Genomic DNA, 19,731 nt, shown 5'->3' with positions numbered 1-19,731 from the left:
ACGAGCTGATCACCCGCCCAAGGAGTCCTACCGAATGTGTAAGATCTAGAAAAACCGAAGTGAACGGAGAAGTTCATGGAGGTAGGCCTAGGCCCACTGGGGCTCTCGTGCCAAGAAGAAAAAAGGTTCATTACCGCGTTCACAAGAGCCATCCATTGGTCACTATCCTGAGTCAGATGAATCCAGTCCATACCAGCCCATCCTATCTCTCTGAGATCCTTCTTAATATTATACAACGATACGTGTGTAGGTGAGCTAGTCAAATCATCCTTATTTAAAAGAAGAATGGGAGTATATAGACATTTTACAAACGTATATGGGAAAGCCACCTTATCGTGGTGAGGGTGTTTGAGTATGCCAAGGACCCTGAGAGCTATACCAGCGGTAGCGTAGCTACTGGCAGGGCCTCCCTTGCTGGACAGGTCAAAGGGTAGGCATCAGACGAAGAGAGACACCGAAAACTGATGCCGGAAGCAGCGTCATCAGCGGCGACTTGAAGCACAGAGAAAATGATGCTCGAGATGGTTCAAGTTCGTATAGCAACAGGCGTGACCAGAGTGGTTTGAACGGCTGTTGTACTGCGATGTGGAAAGCAAATGGAAAAACTACCACATTATCACTATTCCTGGATAGTCTCTTTCCAAAAACAGAAGATCGCATTAAGTGGAGAAACTGTTTTGGAAGAGGCTGTGGACCTGTCATCTGACAGATTACTGATGAATGAATATGGGAAAGCAGAAACTCGAATTGCAAATAAATTGAAAGTGAAAAGGGTTGCAGCATTTCCAAATGACAGTATTTGTTTGCAAGCACGGATGTGAAAGTTTGTTAAACGAAGGAAGAAGATTTACGCGCCTGTTATCGTGGCTCCTCTACAAGCTACAGAGACAGAAAATGGAGAAAGTTGTCGATGCGACAGAGATGACTGCTTTCAGTGATGGTGCAGAATTATGGAGAAAGTCCAAGGCATACAGACTTCAGAATCGAAAGAAGGACCGTCAAAGACTGAAGGTTTTTATGTCGCCTGAGATGTGGGTTTAGTCTTAGATGGGCGGATAATATTAAAGAAGTAAGGTATGATGATGTGGTTTAGGTAAATCCGGCTGAGAATAGGGTATACTGACGCGTACCTTGGAAGGTAGTAGAATTTCTTTACCTTCCTAACGACTTTCAGCTTCTGAAGAAAGATTTTGCCTCATGTGTTTACTTCGTTGGTCAATAGACAGTTAATAATGTACATATAGTTTTGTAGTAACTTGCTGTTTAGATGACTCGATTATATGCATACACGTATGTTGAAACGGGTAATGTTGCAGTTACGTAGAGCCTTGTGCATTGTCTAGGATATTGGTCGGAATTGATGGATTTTTGGACTGAATGTACTAAGATATTGGGCTTACATGACATTTTGAGTATTAGCTAAACTCACATGGTAGGCTGTCACATACTGACAAATACATTTTTTGCTTCTATATTCTATTCTTGTCCCATAACAAGGATTCGGCCCAAGTTTAATATTTTTCTTAATTAACCCTTGTCTCCTCTTACAGTCGGATTATAAGTATACGTTTTCCATGATAAATTTTGTCACGTGTTTATGCCTCCTTGACTAATAATAACGACTTTGGATTGGATGATCGGATTTTTCAACACCTTCTTTTACAAGCACTAGTAATCACAGTTACAATAACTCACACTCAATCTTCAGCCGAACCCTTCTTCCTTGACTGCCGAGGACTCGCCCCATTCTCGTTCTGTCTTCATTCCCTTGTGATTCGGTTCTGTACCACTTATATAGTTTCGAGGTGGACCCATAGAAAACGCCTCTTCCTCTACTGTTGTATTTACATCTCGTTCCATAACAACGGAAGTTATCCAGTTGTTGCCTGCGTATTCGTTACCGCGGAATGTGTTTACCGAGTCGCTGCCTAGCAATGGCCGTCTCTTCTGACATCACTATTCCTGCATTCCGGCATCACGTCACAATATTATAATAATTTTCTTTTAAAGACTAGCATTTGGATATCTTTTACCGCGATTTATGTTTCTAAGATTTCTGCTATTTGTAGCCCACGTACCATAATTTTGAAAATATTGAAAGCAGGCTTATTAGGTCACCTTGCTGCCTGTGTGTGTGTATCCCCCCCCAATAACTCTCGAACGCCACAACCGATCCTTGTGAAACTTGGTATGTACAGTATATCATGCCATCTGAACCAATCTGAACGAGGAGCTTCACAAATCCCTCCCATCAATGATACCAACATTGCGGCCTCCCAAATTGTTGAGGTAACAATTTCAGCAGTATTACTTGAATGCCTGAACCGATCATCATGAATCTGATATCGTGTATATATATATATATATATATTATGGCACCTCATACCAACCCAACGGCATGCTTCATAAATCGCAACAGTAAATTGTGGTGAAAGGACAGCAGGCTATAAGTTCTTCCCAGAAGTTCTTGTTAATACTTTCTTTTCGACGTTACTGCTAGCAATTGGGATCAAACTCGGAATGCTTTGAATACTCTTGAGTACTAAACATCCGTCTCCCAGCAGTGACTGCGGGAACCAGATACAAACATTTATTAGGGTAATGACGTACTCATGAGCCTATGCATTTCTTACGTAAACTTTCATGATCAGGAATGATTTTGTTTGAAGGCTGGGAACGTGACACGAAGGAAGACGGCTTCACTCCCCGGTTCTTGTGTGCAGGAACTTCGTGCTCTGTATAGGCCCTGTGGTTTCTTAGTTTATTTACCGATATTTTTCAATGCCCAAATTTGTCGCCGGCCGGTCACGGTAGCCGATCGCTCTGAGGCATGCACTGTCTTCGCTCGCTCGGAAGCCGGGATTCTGGGTTCGAATCCCACAGAAGGCTTGGATGTTTGGTATGTGTATGTGTTGTCCTGTATATATAGGTAGAAGCCTTGCGACGAGCTGATCACCCGTCCAAGGAGACCTACCGTCTGTAAAATGATCATGAAACTGAGAAATCAGCCTGCGCTCCGAAGTGGGGGCGAAGAGGAAGAAAGAAGTTATCGCCGAATGGCAAGATGTAGGTAATGAGGCCGAGGCAAATTTCATGGAACTATTCAATATATGCCTTTTTTTTTTTTAATTCGCTTAGTGGGGGGTGGAGTCCAACTGGGTCCACTCGGCACGGCGGCCACTGATTGGCCTATTGTAGCCTATATCGGGTGATTATGATGATGGAGAATTTGGTGGAATGAAGATTGGCAGGGGAAACCGAAGTACTCGGAGAAAACTAACCGCTTGAGCTATATATATAGCTCAATATATACCTTTATGGTCTGAGGAAAATTGTAGAAATTTCTGTGAGTACATCCGACCTCCAGGCTCAGAATCGAATCCTGGACTTCACAAAATTATGTAAGATTGGTAACCTCAACGTCGGTATACGCTACGTCACTTGAGCAGTTGAAGAAACGTTGTTAAACAGTGTAAGAATTAGTCAGTTGGCATTCTCTGCGATATGTTTAGTGGTACAAAACACCGGGGGGTGTCACGTTGCAAGAAGCGGTAGTTCACAACGAGCCGACAATTGTAAGAAACTTGTTCGAAATTCCCGTCTCTTTTTATTACAACAAAACGTCGATGACTGACATAGAGACAATAACCCCCTGTAACATTTTACCCGGCCATTGTTGTTTTACTGGTTTCTAGACGGGCTGCTGTAACAAAAACATCGAGTGAAACGCATGTATGTACCGAGAAAGTTATGTCAAGCGGCAGCGAGTCTCATTTGTGTTCAGAAGGTGTGCGGTTCGAATCTCGGTTGGTGCACCAACTATTCTGATTCAGGCATTACAGAGTGTTATATCCCTTTATTGCTTTTTCCGTCTCAGCCTGACACATAATGAAGCCAGACGCTGAATCACGGAAGATGGATGAACCCATAAAATGAAGAAAACTAGGCCAGGAAACAAATAAACAGCGTGGAATATCACAACAACTAGTTCGAACATTGCGACTGCAATGGGAGTAGACTAGACCACGGTCAAAACAATACTCATGCATAACTGCATGTTGTAGCGTCATCATTGCAACGAGGGACACCAACATGAACAGTGTTTATGTATGAGATATTTAAACACTATCCTACACGAAATAAGAAAACGGAAGGCTAATTGGATTGGTCATGTTTTACGCAGAAACTGCCTTCTAAAAGAAGTTATTGAAGGAAAGATAGAGGGGCGGATAGAAGTGACAAGAAGACGAGGAAGAAGACGTAAGAAGATGCTGGATGACCTTGGGGACAGAAGAGGATATTTTCATTTGAAGGAGAAAGCTCAAGACCGCATTAAGTGGAGGAACTGTTTTGGAAGAGACTGTGGACCTGTCGTCTTGACAGATTACTGATGGATGAATGAATGAATGAATAACAAGCAACATTTTAATTAATCATCTGAGTTTATTTTATAAATTAAACAGTTTTATTATTTTTATATTATTTTATTTTCTTATAGCCGCTTTATGTACATCTCTGAGCAGTCATTTAATACGAGTATAAAGCTTGTATTCCAATTTTAGTGTGAGCCGGGGTAGCTCGGTCGGTATAGCGACTGGTTACGGGCTTGGCGACCGAGGGGTCGGAGTTCGAGTCTCGGCAGGGTCAGAATTTTCTCATCTCCATATCGTCTAGACTGACTCTGGGGCCCACCCACCCTCCTATCCAATGGGTACGGGGGGCTCTTTCCTCGGGGGTAAGGCGGCAGGGCGTCAAGCTGACCACTCTCCTCCAGCTAGTGCCGAGGACAAACAACGTGGATCTATACAAGCACTCCCCCATACGCCTTTATGGCATAGTGCTTAATTAGTTAAGCAAAGGGACAACTTACAATTTAATATATTTACAAGAATGGTATTTGTTATGACGAAATGCTGATTATGCAACTATGTGTAAAGGCAGACCCAACAGTATTAGTTGTTATGTTGTACTACTGTACATGAGTTCATATAAAACGCATTTGCATAGTTGCAGAACCGTCAGTGTATGGCTTTATAAGCCGGAACACGCAGCTCACTGCCGCGATACACACAGTAAGCGTGCATGAGATCTTGATAGTTAACAAAGCACTAAAGAGATAAAGTTAACACAACAGGATTCGCTTCTTGAAGAGTTGCATTGTTTTGCTCAGTGCCTCCTGGCGAATGCAAGATAATACCCAAATGAGGTCACTGTCACTTACTTCCACATTCTTTCTACTTCACTATTCACTGCCATCCAATGATGTGACACTACATACCCAGTGTGCGTTCCTTGTGAGCTTACCAGATGCAGTACAAAGGAATAAAACGAGGAAGAAAGGCGTATATGGGAGCATTCGCGCCAGGTGGCCATTGCAGACCTCCATAGTCGTCGCGAACGAAGTATAGACCTCGGAGAAGAGAGACTACTATTGAAGTAACTATAGGCTTAGTTTCAAACACGCTTCCAGTGAGGCCCCATTGCTTGTGCTACTTTCTCCTTATGGGTATACCCTCCCGGAGAAATCGTTACGGTTTTATTGTCTCTCACGTAGCTTATAAGGCCACCGCATTGAAACTGTTGTTTGTATTCATGTGTCAAAGTTCTCCGTTTCTGCGTTTTTTGTTTTTGCACAGATGCATGCAGTGAACACAAATGTGGGAGTCTATGTTCTTCCATCTCTTCCCTGCAGAGTTCAGCTTGGATTATGCTAAACGAATTTAAACAAGAATTTGTAATCCAAATGCCTGCACTAAAACTTGAATTCCTGATTCTGGTCCTTCATAACCTCTACTTCATATGAAACTTAAATCTTATCTTATTCATTTAATCGCACAAAACGTTAACAACTTAACTCCATATAACAGAGCTTCTCTTGAGAAACTAGACTCATGCAGCTAGTTAAAGGTTCTCCGCCATTTGTATGACCCAAAGGTTCTTAGGTTCACAAGATCCCATAACTGGGCCCTGTCCTGATGTACAGGAATGTATTGCATATTATCATACCCTTACTTACTTACTCATGGAGCTGAGCCCTTCTGGAGGAGCCGCAATTCTGCAGCTACTCAAGAATTTCCCAGCATTTTATGGAACCCGAAGGTTCATCACCGTGTTCACAAGAGCCCTCCACTGCTCCCTATCCTGAGCCAGATCTATCCAATCATCATACCCTATTCTTTTAAATCTATTTTAATATCATTCTCGGATCTACAAATGGGTTTTCAAGCAGTTTCTTCCTCTCAGATTTCCCGACCAAAATTAAGCATGCACTTCTAGTTTTCTTTTCTGTTTGCATTTGGGGGGGGGGGAGTCCAGCTTGGTCCACTCGGCTCGGCGGCCACTGATTGGCCTATTGTACCTGCCCCGGGTGATTATGATGTTGGAGAATTTGGTGTAATGAAGATTGGCAGGGGAAACCGAAGTACTCGGAGAAATCCCGCCCCAGCGCCACTTTGTCCAACACAAACCTCGCTTGACCAAACCCGGGATCGAACCCGGGCCGTCGCCGTGGGAAGCCAGCGACTAACCGCTTGAGCGATGGCGCTGCCATTTCTGCAACATTCTCTTCCTTAGGTCCACTTGTCCTCCCCAGAACCTTGCTCTTCAGACGCCCTTAATGTACAAAACATTACTGTATTGCGTGAAATATAATTAACACACACAAGTATTATTTGAAGTACTTTTCTATGTGAATTTTTAACGAAAAGCAATAAAAAGTAATATTTTCGGACTTTTTGCAATGTGATAGGCTATATGAAATTCAAGCAGCTTAGCAACAATACGGGAACTTGGATAGCTCAGTTGGTATAGTGACGGACTACGGGCTGGAAGGCCTCGTCTATGTTCCTGGTAGGGGGAAAGATTTTTCTCTTCTCCACAGCGCCCAGACCGGCTATGGGGCCCACCCAGCCTCCTATCCAATGGGTACCGGGGGTTCTTTACCCGGGGTTAAAGCGGCCGGGGCGTGAAGGTACCTACTGACCTCCATCTAATGCCGAAGTCAAGAGTGGTGGAGCCATAGCTTCACCCCGACGGGGGACAACTGTAAGTTATTTTTTAGTAACAGCAGAGTTACGTGTAACATACTCGTAGTGCCTCAACCAACTACGCTACTGCGTGCCCCCACACAAACACAGAATAAACGCAAACAGACATCCGTGCGTTGAGTGGGATTCGAACCCACGATCACAGTGTTCATTTCATACCTTAGACCGCGAGGCCCCTGTGATCGGCCTAGGGGATAATGCCCAGAAACAAGTTAGGAATCTTCGTAATGACCCTCCAGAATTATGGTACCAGTTGTAGCTATTCACTATTTGCAGCTGTAAGTCAAGGGTAAAAATATTATCCTTTGCTTAATTAATGAAGCAATGCGGACGCATGGGGAAGCAGAGGTACAGCTCCAACATTATTAGCCTCGCTAGTAAATGGAGATGAGTTCTCAGTTTCACCCCCTTGCCGCTTTACCCCCGGGAAAAAGCCCACGGTGCCTACTGTACAGGAGACTAAGTGGGCCCCAGAGCTGCTGTCCTGTGCAACCATGCCATTATAAAAAGTAGGTAAAGCTGTCCCTGTAACAGGCCTTTGAGGCCCATGGGGTTGTAAGACGTCGAGGCTCCCACATTTTCTATTAGAGGCTGAGTCGACACCAGGGCCATAGTGCGGCTTGATGGATTAGGTAAATTGAAAAAAATCCAGTGACCTTATCGGGAATTTAATCCGCTACCCTCTGGCTCGTAGCTACGCTACCGAACATAAGAAATTTAAAAGGCAGTCTAAAGGCTACCCATCACTTTCGCGACTGCAAGTTAATCCACGGGACTGAAGATAGACACACATCAGCGAACGTTAACCGAAGCTCGATCTGTTGCCGATATACAGGTTAGTGGCACGGCCAACGCTCTCTGTCTGTAAGTGTGGAGGAAGGCCTACATAACGGGCGCAGTCTCCTTGGTGACATGGCTTTCCTCGAACATTTTTATAGTCTTTGTCTTTCTGGTGCTTCTACACCGTTTTCTCTTCGAATGACGCTCCGTAACTCATGCGGGCGATTGTTCGCGTGTACTTTCCTGTCACTGACACTTCCTTCTTTAAGTTGTTTGTTATTTGTGTTGGCTAGAAACAGTTGCTTCGTTTCAAGGGCAACTCTTCGCGTTTGTACACTCAAGCACCGAGTAAACACGCTCAAGAAGTGAGGCTTGTAACTTATATTAACGAGGCTCAAATCTCGGCCGGAACATCTACTCTCCTGTCTGAAGCCTTCATGGTTTTCCTCAGTTTCTCCAGGCCAATACTGGGGCAGCACCTTAATGTCAGGTTACGATCGCGTCCTCCCATGTCCTTTCGAATTAATAATTTACTATCATCCCAACAGTAGACGCTATAAAGCTCAAATTTTTGACACCGTCGTTAAATGAATTACAGGTGACTAAATATGTCATCAAATAGGAGATCTTTGTTCTTAGCGCTTTAAGGTATCACGTGTGTCAAATCATGAAGATTATTTGAACAACGAATCAGGAAACATTACGTTTTCGCTTCAGCAGTCTAGGGGTTAGTGATGTTTAGGAGAATAATCGCTGTTTATTGTGAGGACACACAAATGCAATCTTTGGGCGAAATGCAGAGTTTTAGTATGTTTGAGTAGGTGGTACATATAGTAACCACTGGACTTTAAAGGGTTCAGTTAGGTTGGCCTGAAATTCGGAACGTTGCCACTCGATTCACTAATTATTACAGCAAGGCTTTACATTTGCGGCGGTTCGGGTACGAGTTCATCTTGAAATAACGAATAGTGTACCTTTGACCTCTCAAACGGAATTGTTTTGTCCAGATTCTTGTAGGGAGACTTCTCTTATGGTACACCTTCCATAGTCACGAAATATTCATTGTAGGAGCCCGCTCGACCTGGCAAATGTATACACGTGTACAGTGTTTCTTAGTTCAACCATGTTCATACCTAACCGGAACTGCTTTTCGCATAGCGGTTTCTGCTCCCTTCGGGATCTGCGCTTAACGTAATCACAAATCAGAACCGCAAACGTTGAACAGAGAAACAGCAGCTTGTGACAGAATATAGGTAAACAGCATTTCCCTCTTATTATCGCAGTTTGTGAGACGGGTCAAAACGTAAAATTCGATTAATGAGGTGAAATTGCTAACACTTCATGTTTCGGAGATCACAAGACAAAATCTCATTTTAAGAGATAGTCTCTGCTGACAGAGAGAAGTGTCCCTTCAAATAGGCTACGGCTCAATTCTTCCTTTGCTTTCGAATCGTCATTCACTGCCTTCCCACCTTTCGGCGCTGTGTAACCCGGGCCAATAAAAGGCGTCGTTAAAAGCGAATAATTCAAAATGTCTACACGTTGGTTGCCACCCGCCGTGTTAATAATTTAAAGCATGACGTTCATGTAGGTAATATTAATAACATCTGGATATGCTGTTCGAACCAGAATTCTTCTTCTTACGGTGGGCAAACTCTTCAACACTGAATGCAAATAGAATGTGCTGTGCCTTTGAGGCGCCAACTAGGCGTTCATACACCCGTCCATCCGTACATCCACCCACCCACCCATCCGTCTGTCCATCCATCCTTCCGTCCGTTCGTGCATCCATCCATTCCTCCGTCCATCCGTCCGTAGATACATACATGCGGCTAAAACGGGCAAATCCGTCAAAATTTCGATTTCTAGGTCATATTACTTTCCCACATGTGCAAACTGCGTACATGAGAAAGTGAATATAACTATATATTCATGCTGTATGCTAGGAACTTTTGTGTTTCCGGCTGGTGACCAATGTTTACGGGATTTCAACTAAATTTCTCATTTCTTCTTTCCTAACTTGTTTGCTGCCAGATAACCAGTTGTTTTAAGGAACACGACATGGACCCCTTTCCAGATTCTTGTCCATGTTGGACAGCATTCTTGCTTATTCTGTCCATTGAAGCTATAGCCATACTCGGTGTGTCCAGGATCCATCAGGACTCTTTTTTTTTTTATTTTGCCCTGCAATGCCATCTGTTAGCGAGTTGTGGCGTTAAGATTCTTGAAGTTTCAGCTGTGGCTGCCTATAATCTCAAAGCGCAAGTATTGCTGCATCATGTGTTCTGACCTTGAATGTAACAGTACTGTTCTGACGCTCGTCGGAAAATGGCGGTTGAACAGAGAGCCAACATCAAATTTTGTTTAAAGTTAGGCAAAACAGCCGGAGAAGCGTACGAAATGATGAAAAGTGTGTACGGTAGTGATTGTTTGAGTCGCTCGAACATTTTTCGATGCTATGGTGTATTTCGTGACTGCAGGGAGGACATTGAAGACGCTCTACCTGCATCAAAGCCGGGAACAAGTCGCACTGAAGAAAATGTGGAAAAAGTGACCGAAATCCTTGTATCAGACAGATGTGTTTCTGAAAGACTCATCGAGGAGCTTTTGGGAATACCAAAAAGTACTGTGCATCAAATTTTGAGCGAGGATTTGGGGAAACGGAAGGTCTGTGCGCGGTTTGTACCGCACGCGCTGTCAGGCGGTGAAAACATGCCAGAGTGGAACACTGCAAAGACATGTTACGGTCGGACCAAAGTGATATAAAATTTACAAAATCGATTGTTACTGGTGACGAGACATGGTGTTTTCAATATGAGCCTCTCACAAAGCGGCAGAGTGCAGCGTGGTTGAACCCAAAGAAGCCGAAACCAAAGAAAGTGCCCATGCAAAAGAGTCGAGTAAAGACACTGCTAACCGTTTTCTTCGATTCAAAAGGAGCCATTCACAAGAAATTTCTGCCAGAGTGTCAGACACTGAATTCTGATTATTATCTCGGAGTCCTCAATCGTTCTGGGAAGAAATGAGAGCCTACTTTTTTTCCATACGACACGGGCCGCATAGAAAACGAAAAAATTTGGGGGGGGGGACACAGACAGCAAAGTGGCATATAAGCCTCCTAACAGAATTTTTTTTTGGGGGGGGGAGATGAGCAGTTAGGCAGCAAAATGATCTCATAAGCCTAAGAAATCAGAGAGATACAATCGGACAGAGAGACGCATAGACAGACAGCAAGGTTATATCATAAGCCTCACAATGATCTGAGCAACTGAAAGGTAAATAAACAAGGCTATAACAGGAAATTATAAAGAGCTCTCAACACCCGTGTAGGGACTGCACGCAAACGAAGCAGTGATGACCAAGTGATGGCTGCTTGATTTGAATTGCTAAATTGATATGTCTTCGAAATAGACGAGATTATACTGAATGGTGAGTAGGTAAAGATTTGACAGGAGGTGGTTATACTGTGTGGAGGGACTGAGGTAGATCACCAAAACCTCACTCAGGATAGCCGGCTTTCCGGCCGGGATTGCAAACTAGGACCTCCCGAATGCGAAGCAGAAATGTTACTGTCTCGACACAGACGCTGTATGAGAAAACGAAGTCCCTCGCCGAGGTTCGAGCCGAATGTCACCCGAATATGTGCGTATGTAGTGTCACCGCAAGACCAAGATGCTCAACCATTTCATCTATAACGAAGAAAATGTCGCTACCCAATTTCACAACATCCGAGTCGTAACATACCCATTGCATCTATTCTGGAGGAAATAGTAAACTCAAGACGCCAGAGTTACCTATTTTATTAGGCAGTTTTACTGTGAGGACATCACGCTTTCGTGATCTCGGCACTAGATGGAAGTGAGTTCTGAGCTTCATACAAGTACTATGATCTCTTTATCCTTGCGGAAAGAACCCCCGTTTTCATAGAATATGGAGGCTGGGGGAGCCCCAGAATCTGTCTGGACTTAGGGGCCCTGGGGGGGGGGATGCCTGTTGCTATCGGGAACCTAACGAAGGTCATCTAACACGTACCTGGTAACTGTACTAACTAGACCTATCCAGACTCATCAAAGTTTATTGTAATTTAGGGTCTATTTCCTAGATATGTTTAGTATGTTGACAGTAGAATATAGTCAGCCAAATGGAATCGACTTGAAGTCCATTAACCAATGAATCTACAGGTTTGCTTCCACAGATGCTGAGGAGCTTCATAACCTGTACTCAGGTCAATACGGATGAGATGTGCAGACCATGTAGCACGCTCGGGGGAGAAAATAACTGCATTTAAAGTTTTGGTTGGAAAACCAGAAGGAAGACCAAGACGTAGGTGGGATATTATTATTAAGACGGATCTTAGGAACATAGGGTGGGGTGGTATGGACAGGATTCATCTGGCTCAGGATAGGGACCAGTGGAGGGCTGTTATGAACACGGCAATGAACCTTCGGTTACCATAAAAATTTTGGGAAATTCTTCAGTAGCTGAACGCCTGGTGGCTTCTCAAGAAGGACTTAGATCCATGGAGTTAGTTCATAGTACGTGCTTTTCGTACACCCGGTAGGACTTGTTACAAACTCTTGGCTGACGCATGTTAGCGAGTAAGTTTAATGACATTTCTGTCCTTTGTTAACTTGTTTGCCGTCAGTGGTTACCCTTTGTATTGAAGTGAACAGTTATGTATGTATTCATGAATTGGCACTTAACATTCATGGACAGTTAGCGCTGTTCAGTGTGAACATCTGCACACCGAGGAGAGAAGTTCGCCCTTCTTGTGCTGTACCAACATCTGGAGAACTCTTCCTGTTTAACCACAAACAATGCACACAGTTGCATTTGAGGTTCTCACGGCTGTGACCATGAAGAGAACTATCTTCTGGACTCTGACGCCGTGTAGTTCAGTAGAAGTTTCGGAGGAACGTCGGTGAATTTCCCAGCCCACACAGCGCCGTATCACAGAGGAGAGCGCCCTGAAATGAGCACAGTTGTCTTGCTACCAGTAACTTGGCCATGAGGCCGTGCCATATCCAAAGCGGTTGGTCGCTGGCTTCCCACCGCGGCGGCCGGGTTCCATCCCAGGTCAGGTTATGTTGGATTTGTGGAGAACAAAGTGGTACCGGGGCGGGTTCCTTCCTACTACTTCGGTTTCCCCTGCCAATTCTCATTCCACCGACTGCTATACACTCATCAGTATGTATCATTCGGGGCTGGTACATTAGGCTAAACAGTGGTCGATGTACAAACTGAACTGTCTCATCCCTCGCAAGAAACTGAGTCCATGATAGGTGGGTCCCTTGTCACCACGGCATGGCGCGTCTTATGGAGCAGACGCCCTCCAGATATGGAGGCTAGCGGCGAATATATAGAATACGCAGTCGTAAACAGCTGAAAAGGGGTTGTCCTCCATCTTTGAGGTTCGGCTAACAGCTCATCACCATAAAAAGTCTTTCTGTTAGGAAATATTACACAAGGACTCAAGTCAAGGAGCATGAGATGGGCAGGACGTGTAGCACTCATGGGAGCGAAGAGGAATGTATATAGGATTCTGGTGGGAAAGCCAGAGGGAAAAAGATCACTAGGAAGACCTTGACGTAGGTAGGACAATAAATTTAAAATGGATTCTAGAGAAATAGGATGGGGTGGGGCGGACTAGATCTGGCTCAGAATATGGATCAGTGGAGGGCTGTTGTGAATTCGGTAGTGAACATTCGAGTTCCGTGAACTATTGGGAAATTCTTGAGACGGCTTCTCAAGAAGAGCTCAACTCCGTGGAGTTAGTCAGTGACTGAGGCTATGTACCGTTGAATGATTCAATGACAGAGGGTAATTAATTTGAAAGGATCTGAAAGAGATCTGTCGTGGTCTACTTTAAGGCATTATCCCGGGTTTCGCCTAGGGGTACGGAGAAAAACCACGAACTCTCTCAGTACAGTTGATGACCTGATCGGGATTCTAAGCGGGTACATCCCAGATGCAATTCAGAGCTTTGTTGCTTGAGCCAGTTTACTCGGTTCTGCTATACTCTGTACGGTATGTGATTCGAAGTGGAGGCAAAGGGAATACATTTGTCCTTCTGGCCAGTAACGTAAATGGAGCACCTGATGATGGCACTACGTTGCCGAAACATGTCGTGAAGTAACAGGTGAAATTAAGTGCGCTAAAAGACGGACACTGCATACATATCATGGACGAAAATCAGTGCAACAGGACGCTAAAATACAACATTATGAACAGTAACGAAATGTTGAAGGCGTATTGAATGTGAGGACATACGTGTACACGGGTAACAGCAAACTGTAACTTTGTTGGACTTAGTGCTCTCACGGCACTGACTATGAAGAATACTGTCTCCTGGGATGTGACTCCGTGTAGTCTGGTACGTGTAGAAGTTTACCGGCGTTTTTTTCATCTTCAGAGTCGAAGTGTAAACCAAGCAAGCAACTATCAAGAAAGAAGCAGCGGAGTGCTCTACTTGCTGTTTGCTTCTTTATTCGTTCCTTGATATACCCTTAGACCCTGAAGATGGAGGTAGTACATCCCTCCGAAACGTCGTCAAACTTCTGCCGGGTAACAGCTCACATCACAGATCATAATTTTCATACTGTAGAGTAGTAAAGCTATTCCTGCAACAGGCCGTGAAGGCCCATAGGGTTGTGAGACGTCGAGGCTCCCACATTTTTTAGACTGTCGGCTCACAGATGGCACCGGCAGCCCTTTACCCCCCGAGGAGGATTCCTGGTACTCATTTCTGTTAGAGGCTTAGTCGACGCCAGGGCCATAGTGCAGCTGGAAGGATTAGATAAACTGAAAATATACAATGACCTCATCGGGAATCGAATCCGTGACCCTCCGGCTTGTAGCATAGTGCCTCAACCAACTACGCTACCGCATGTCACCTGTAGCGTAGTAAACAATATGAACTTCTTTTCGTTTCGGGTGAATTATTTCTGCATGAACGCCATTCGTAGCTCGGAATACACTCAACCTGTAATTCAGCTGCTGTCCTGTGCTCTGCAGCGTATCTTGTAACTGTAGTTTTGTTCCCGTTATTCAGACTAATAACTATTTGAAATTTTGTTGCGAAGTTGCTTGTGCGGATTGTGACTACGTTTAAACTGTGAATCACATGGCAGCAGAGATCACGCGCCGGCTCTCTCTCGAGATGCTTATCCTGGCCAGCCCTGTGTTCAGCCAATAGACAGCTGTGAACCGGGTTACAGAATCCAATCGCTTACTTGGACACTGGCCGACTGATTGTGTTAACACGTGTTTTGTGCCGACAGGAAGCAGCAAGAATAATACCCCTACAAAGTTTCATATTAAGAATGGTCACGTGATTTGTATACCATGTGACCACGAATGTGAATGTCATTGTGGTCATGCTGTCACACGGTTACCTTGAAGTTATTCTTACAGAAAATGTCCATGTGAATGGAACGAGTAGCTCAGGGGCTACAGTTCACGGTCAGTGTGGCAGAAGACACGAGCCGCAGTCCGAGCATAAGTAACTAAATCCACGGAGTTCACTTCTTCTTGAGAAACCGCCAGTCGCTCAGATAACTCAATAACTTCCCACCATTTAATGGGGCCCTCCACTGGTCCCTATCCTGAGCCAGATGAATCCAGTCCATACCAGCCCATCCTCTCACTCCAAGTTTCATTTTAATACTATCTTACCTGCTACATATAGGTGTTCGCACCGGAAACCTGTACGTATTCTTCTCTTCTTCATGCGTGCTACATGCCCTGCAAATGTTACCCTCCTTGACTTGATTATTCTAATTATATTTGACGAAGAGTTCAGGTTATGAAGCTGCTCGTTATGCAATATTCTCCAACCTCCTGTTGTTTCATTCCCCCTCGGTTTTACTATTTCCCTCAGCACTCTGTTCTCACATATAATCAGTCTGTGCTGTTCCCTTGATGCCAGAGACCAAGGTTCACAAAAAAAAAAAGAACTCCGTGGCTTTAGTCCGCAAGCAAACTATACCGACCGAGAGACCTCCGCTTGTCGGCGAAGTTAATACTAACTTTAGCGGATAGAGGCTGTCGCGGTCAGCGCAACGAATCCCCACGGCCGTTAATTTCGGTTTTCTAGACTGGACCAAGCTTCACACCCATACAAAATTACAAGCAAAAGAACTAGAAGTATTTTCCATGATTCACTATCATAGAATGTGAATTCAGTGTGTTATGTAGTTCATGCACTGTGATATCCAAGCGGAAACGTCATTACCAGTTCTCAGGATGGACATCAGTTTCTTAACCACGGGAACAATTCTGAATATGTAATAAACTCATATTCCATGAACATTTGTGGCTCATGTTAAAGAAACAATGGTCAATCTAATGTTTATATGGAAACAGCTCCATTTATGTCTGTGCTATGCCAATCCGCGTCGCAAAAAAAAGTGGCGCGTCACTGACGCCTGTGTAAAAATGAGCCCTAGGTCAGTCTTACGCAAATTACAAGGGGGCCGGATCGGATGTGGCCTTGGAGACGGAATTGACCTACCATAAGGTACCGCACGGTGCCAACAGAATCGGAGAATATCGAACCAACTCGCTGCTGACGAAACAAGTTGGCTCCAGCATCTGGAGGTACCCAGTTCGAGTGAAGTTTGCGAGGTTTCATATACTCTTCAGGAAATGGCCTGGCTAGAGCCTTAAATTATGCCATGACCTGTTTCGGAGCAAATCGTTTGCAGTTCGTTATTCAAATTATCCATTTATTCGGCGCTGTACATCATACATAGCCAAACCGTGGCACTCGCGCCTTATGCGGCCCTTTTGAACCATTAGTGCTAGTCGCAGAATAAAAATATTAAGTAAAAAGGTAAAGTTGTCCCTGAAGCACTACGCCAATGATCTGAGTTCATAATAATGTCCATAAATAAGCTGCAACTTTGTCTTTCGGCTGTCAGATATTTTGCAACATTTTTCATGGGACGTGAACTTTAAACGTTCGATATACAATCGATTTAATATTTGAAGTACACAGATGCGATTGGCATGGTTAAAGGTTAGTGCCCTTAAATGTTATCATATTAGGCTACAGAAATGTTTGTATGCTGGTCTGATTTGAAAATTATGTGAAGTACACTCATAAATTAAATCTTTATTCGCCGTATGCACGAAATACGTAAAATGAAAGAACAGTGATATGTTTCATCTCCGAAACTACTGGATTGATTTCGATGAAATCTGGAATTAGAAGTCTGTAGTAAAGGTGTGAAGCAGTGTCGGTAAAACGTAAGCCATATTTTGAATGAAGTCCACCGAATTATATTGATTTTCTCAGACGGTTCGAAACAATTGTACATAAAAGCGTGTTAAGATTTAGCACTTTTACTGTGAATCATTTTTCGATATGATTAACGTTTATCTCAAAAGATTATTTAAAAACAAATGACTGTGAACTGCAGGAGAGTAGCAGCATTGTGTTGCAGCTGGTCTTTTGCTTTGTGTGATTCAGGTTCGAGAAAAGAAGAATATCACTGAATTCAGAATGTTAGAATCTTTGAAGTAATAATGTAAATAGCGCATCTTTTGGTTTTATGCTTACACTCCATGGTCATTCGCGTTAGCGTAGTGACGTTTCGGTGTTCTGATGGGCCCATACGCAGTTTGTTTGACCTCCACACGTTTATATCATTCCATACAACAACCGACCGCCAACTGCAGTCACTGTGGAAGCGTTCGTGCGTACGTTATCACTAACTGAAATTGCAAAACCTTTTCATTTTTACTTTTCTTGTTTCATGGGATTAATATCTATTTGGCAATGCAAAGGTGTCTAATTAATGTTGTTAGATACATGACATACATATTGTGGCTGGTGCTGCAGCATTCACGTCAGTTGTGATGAAACGAGCTACTGCACACTGAGTGCAGTTCTACCTCTTACCGACACGATAAATGATACAAACTCCGTCCTAAGTGCAAACAATATTATTTATATGTCTTTGATCTTGTTCTTTCTACACTACATGTTTCGGCCTCTATCGGCCATCATCAACAAGATCAAAGACATATAAATAATATTGTTTGCACTTAGGACGGAGTTTCTATCATTTATCGTGTAGAGTGCAACAGGATGCTTAAATATAATATTGTCTTACCGACAGTTCTGCAGCAGTCATCTAGTCCAATCAGTGACAGTTCACGAGCAGCAGCTCAGTGAGTTTGTCGCGTTTTTAACTCCTATAACTTTTGTAGTCATGGAGCAAAGAGTGAATACAAAATTTTGTTTTAAACTGAATAAAACAACAACAGAAGTTTTCGAAGTGTTGCTACTCTCAATGGCGATGAAGCCTTAAGAAGTATAGCAGAGTGTTTGAATGGTTAAACCAATTAAAGATGGGCGTGAGGGTCTTCAGGATGATCTAAAAGCCTCTCGAGATGCAGACGGCGAAACTGTGGCATGAGATCGTCGATGAACTCTCAGAATGATGGCGAATGAATTGCACGTCAGTAAGGAGACAGTGGGCTTACGGACGAGGATCTGCGCAAAAGTTGGTCCCACACAGACGGACGAGCAGAAGCATCAGAGATCATAACAAGGCTTCATCCAGATTTGTAAAGAAAATCATAAATTTTTATTACATTTTCTGTTTCCTAATGTAACAACTGCCCTCAAAGCAAAGTGGTTTCAGGATGCTGAAGACATTAGGATAAACATGACGGCCGAAAAGAACGCTGCTCCTCTGGAGGCTTTGTCTGCTGTTTACAAACACTTTTTAAACCATTCAACACGTGTATTCAAGTAGGCGGAGATTATTTTGAATACAAATAGAAACATTTGTTATTTATTTATTGTTTTGAATTCTTTTTTCACAAAAGTCCGGGAACTTTATTGCCAGAATTTGTACACACTGTGGTAGCAAACCGATTGTAAATCGATGTGAAGTAAAGGTGTAAAATTAATATTTACAGTCAAATTTGGGCTGTCTTAAGACAGAAACGGACTCTTTCAAATTCGGGACCTGGTCCTAGTTGAGTCCTCCGGCGCCATTGTACCTACGCTTCTGGTCAATTGTAGCCGCACCTGAATGCTAAAAGATGGAAAGCCAGACTATGTTTATTTTTGTTGTAAAGGTAAAGGAGGCCGGTCACGGCAGCCGAGCGGTCTAAGGCATGCACTGTCTTCGCTCGCTCAGAAGCCGGGATCGTGGGTTCGAATCCCACTCAGAAGATGGATGTCTGTGTGCGTTTTTCTGTGTTTGTGTACAGGTAGAGGCCTTGCGACGAGCTGATCACCCGTCCAAGGAGTCCTACCGTATGTCTGAGATCTAGTAAACCGAAGTGAACAGAGAGTTTCATGGAGGTAGGCCTAGGCCCAAATGAGGGCTGTAGCGCCAATAAAAAAAGTTAAAGAAGGTAAAATTGCCCCTGCACTCAATTAATTAAACACCACGCCTTGCAAACGTATCTAGGAGTGGAAGATTAGCTCCACCATTCTTGGTCAGCTTCACGCCCCAGCCACTTTATCCCCAGGTGAAGAGCTCCCCGTATTCATTGGATGGATGCTCGGGTGGACCACAGCGCCGGTTTGAACGTTATTGAGAAAAGATAATCGTGCCCCTTTCGGGAATTGAACACCAGCTGTCCAGCCCGTAAAGTACCGTCATACAGATAAATTTTTCGTGGGAGGCACTTAAGGCATTGGAATGCAGAGGTTATGGTGGGAGATATGAGGGATGGGTGATGAATACAAAACCTTGTTTCGAAAAACCTCTCAGAAAAAATCCACTTGAAAGACCAAGAAGGAAATGGAAGGACAATATTAAATGGTATTTGGGGAGGTAGGTTGTTAGGCTTGGAGGTGGATGGAACTGTTTCACGGTGATGTCCAATTGCGGGCTTCAGCATTGGCGGTGTTGATCTGCTACCTCAGAGCAAATCAGTT

At 43.8% G+C, this 19,731-nt stretch overlaps 1 protein-coding gene across 2 annotated transcripts in view; it reads left to right on the top strand.

Annotated features, from left to right (window-relative positions):
* The window catches only part of LOC111862387 (progestin and adipoQ receptor family member 3), a 65,586-nt gene that overhangs the window by 25,820 nt on the left and 20,035 nt on the right, over nt 1-19,731 (top strand). The window lies entirely within an intron of this gene.

This window comes from Cryptotermes secundus, unplaced genomic scaffold (genome assembly GCF_002891405.2).
Source record: "Cryptotermes secundus unplaced genomic scaffold, Csec_1.0 scaffold671, whole genome shotgun sequence".
Taxonomy (NCBI): Eukaryota; Metazoa; Arthropoda; class Insecta; order Blattodea; family Kalotermitidae; genus Cryptotermes; species Cryptotermes secundus.
This window is presented reverse-complemented; position numbering and strand designations above follow the sequence as displayed.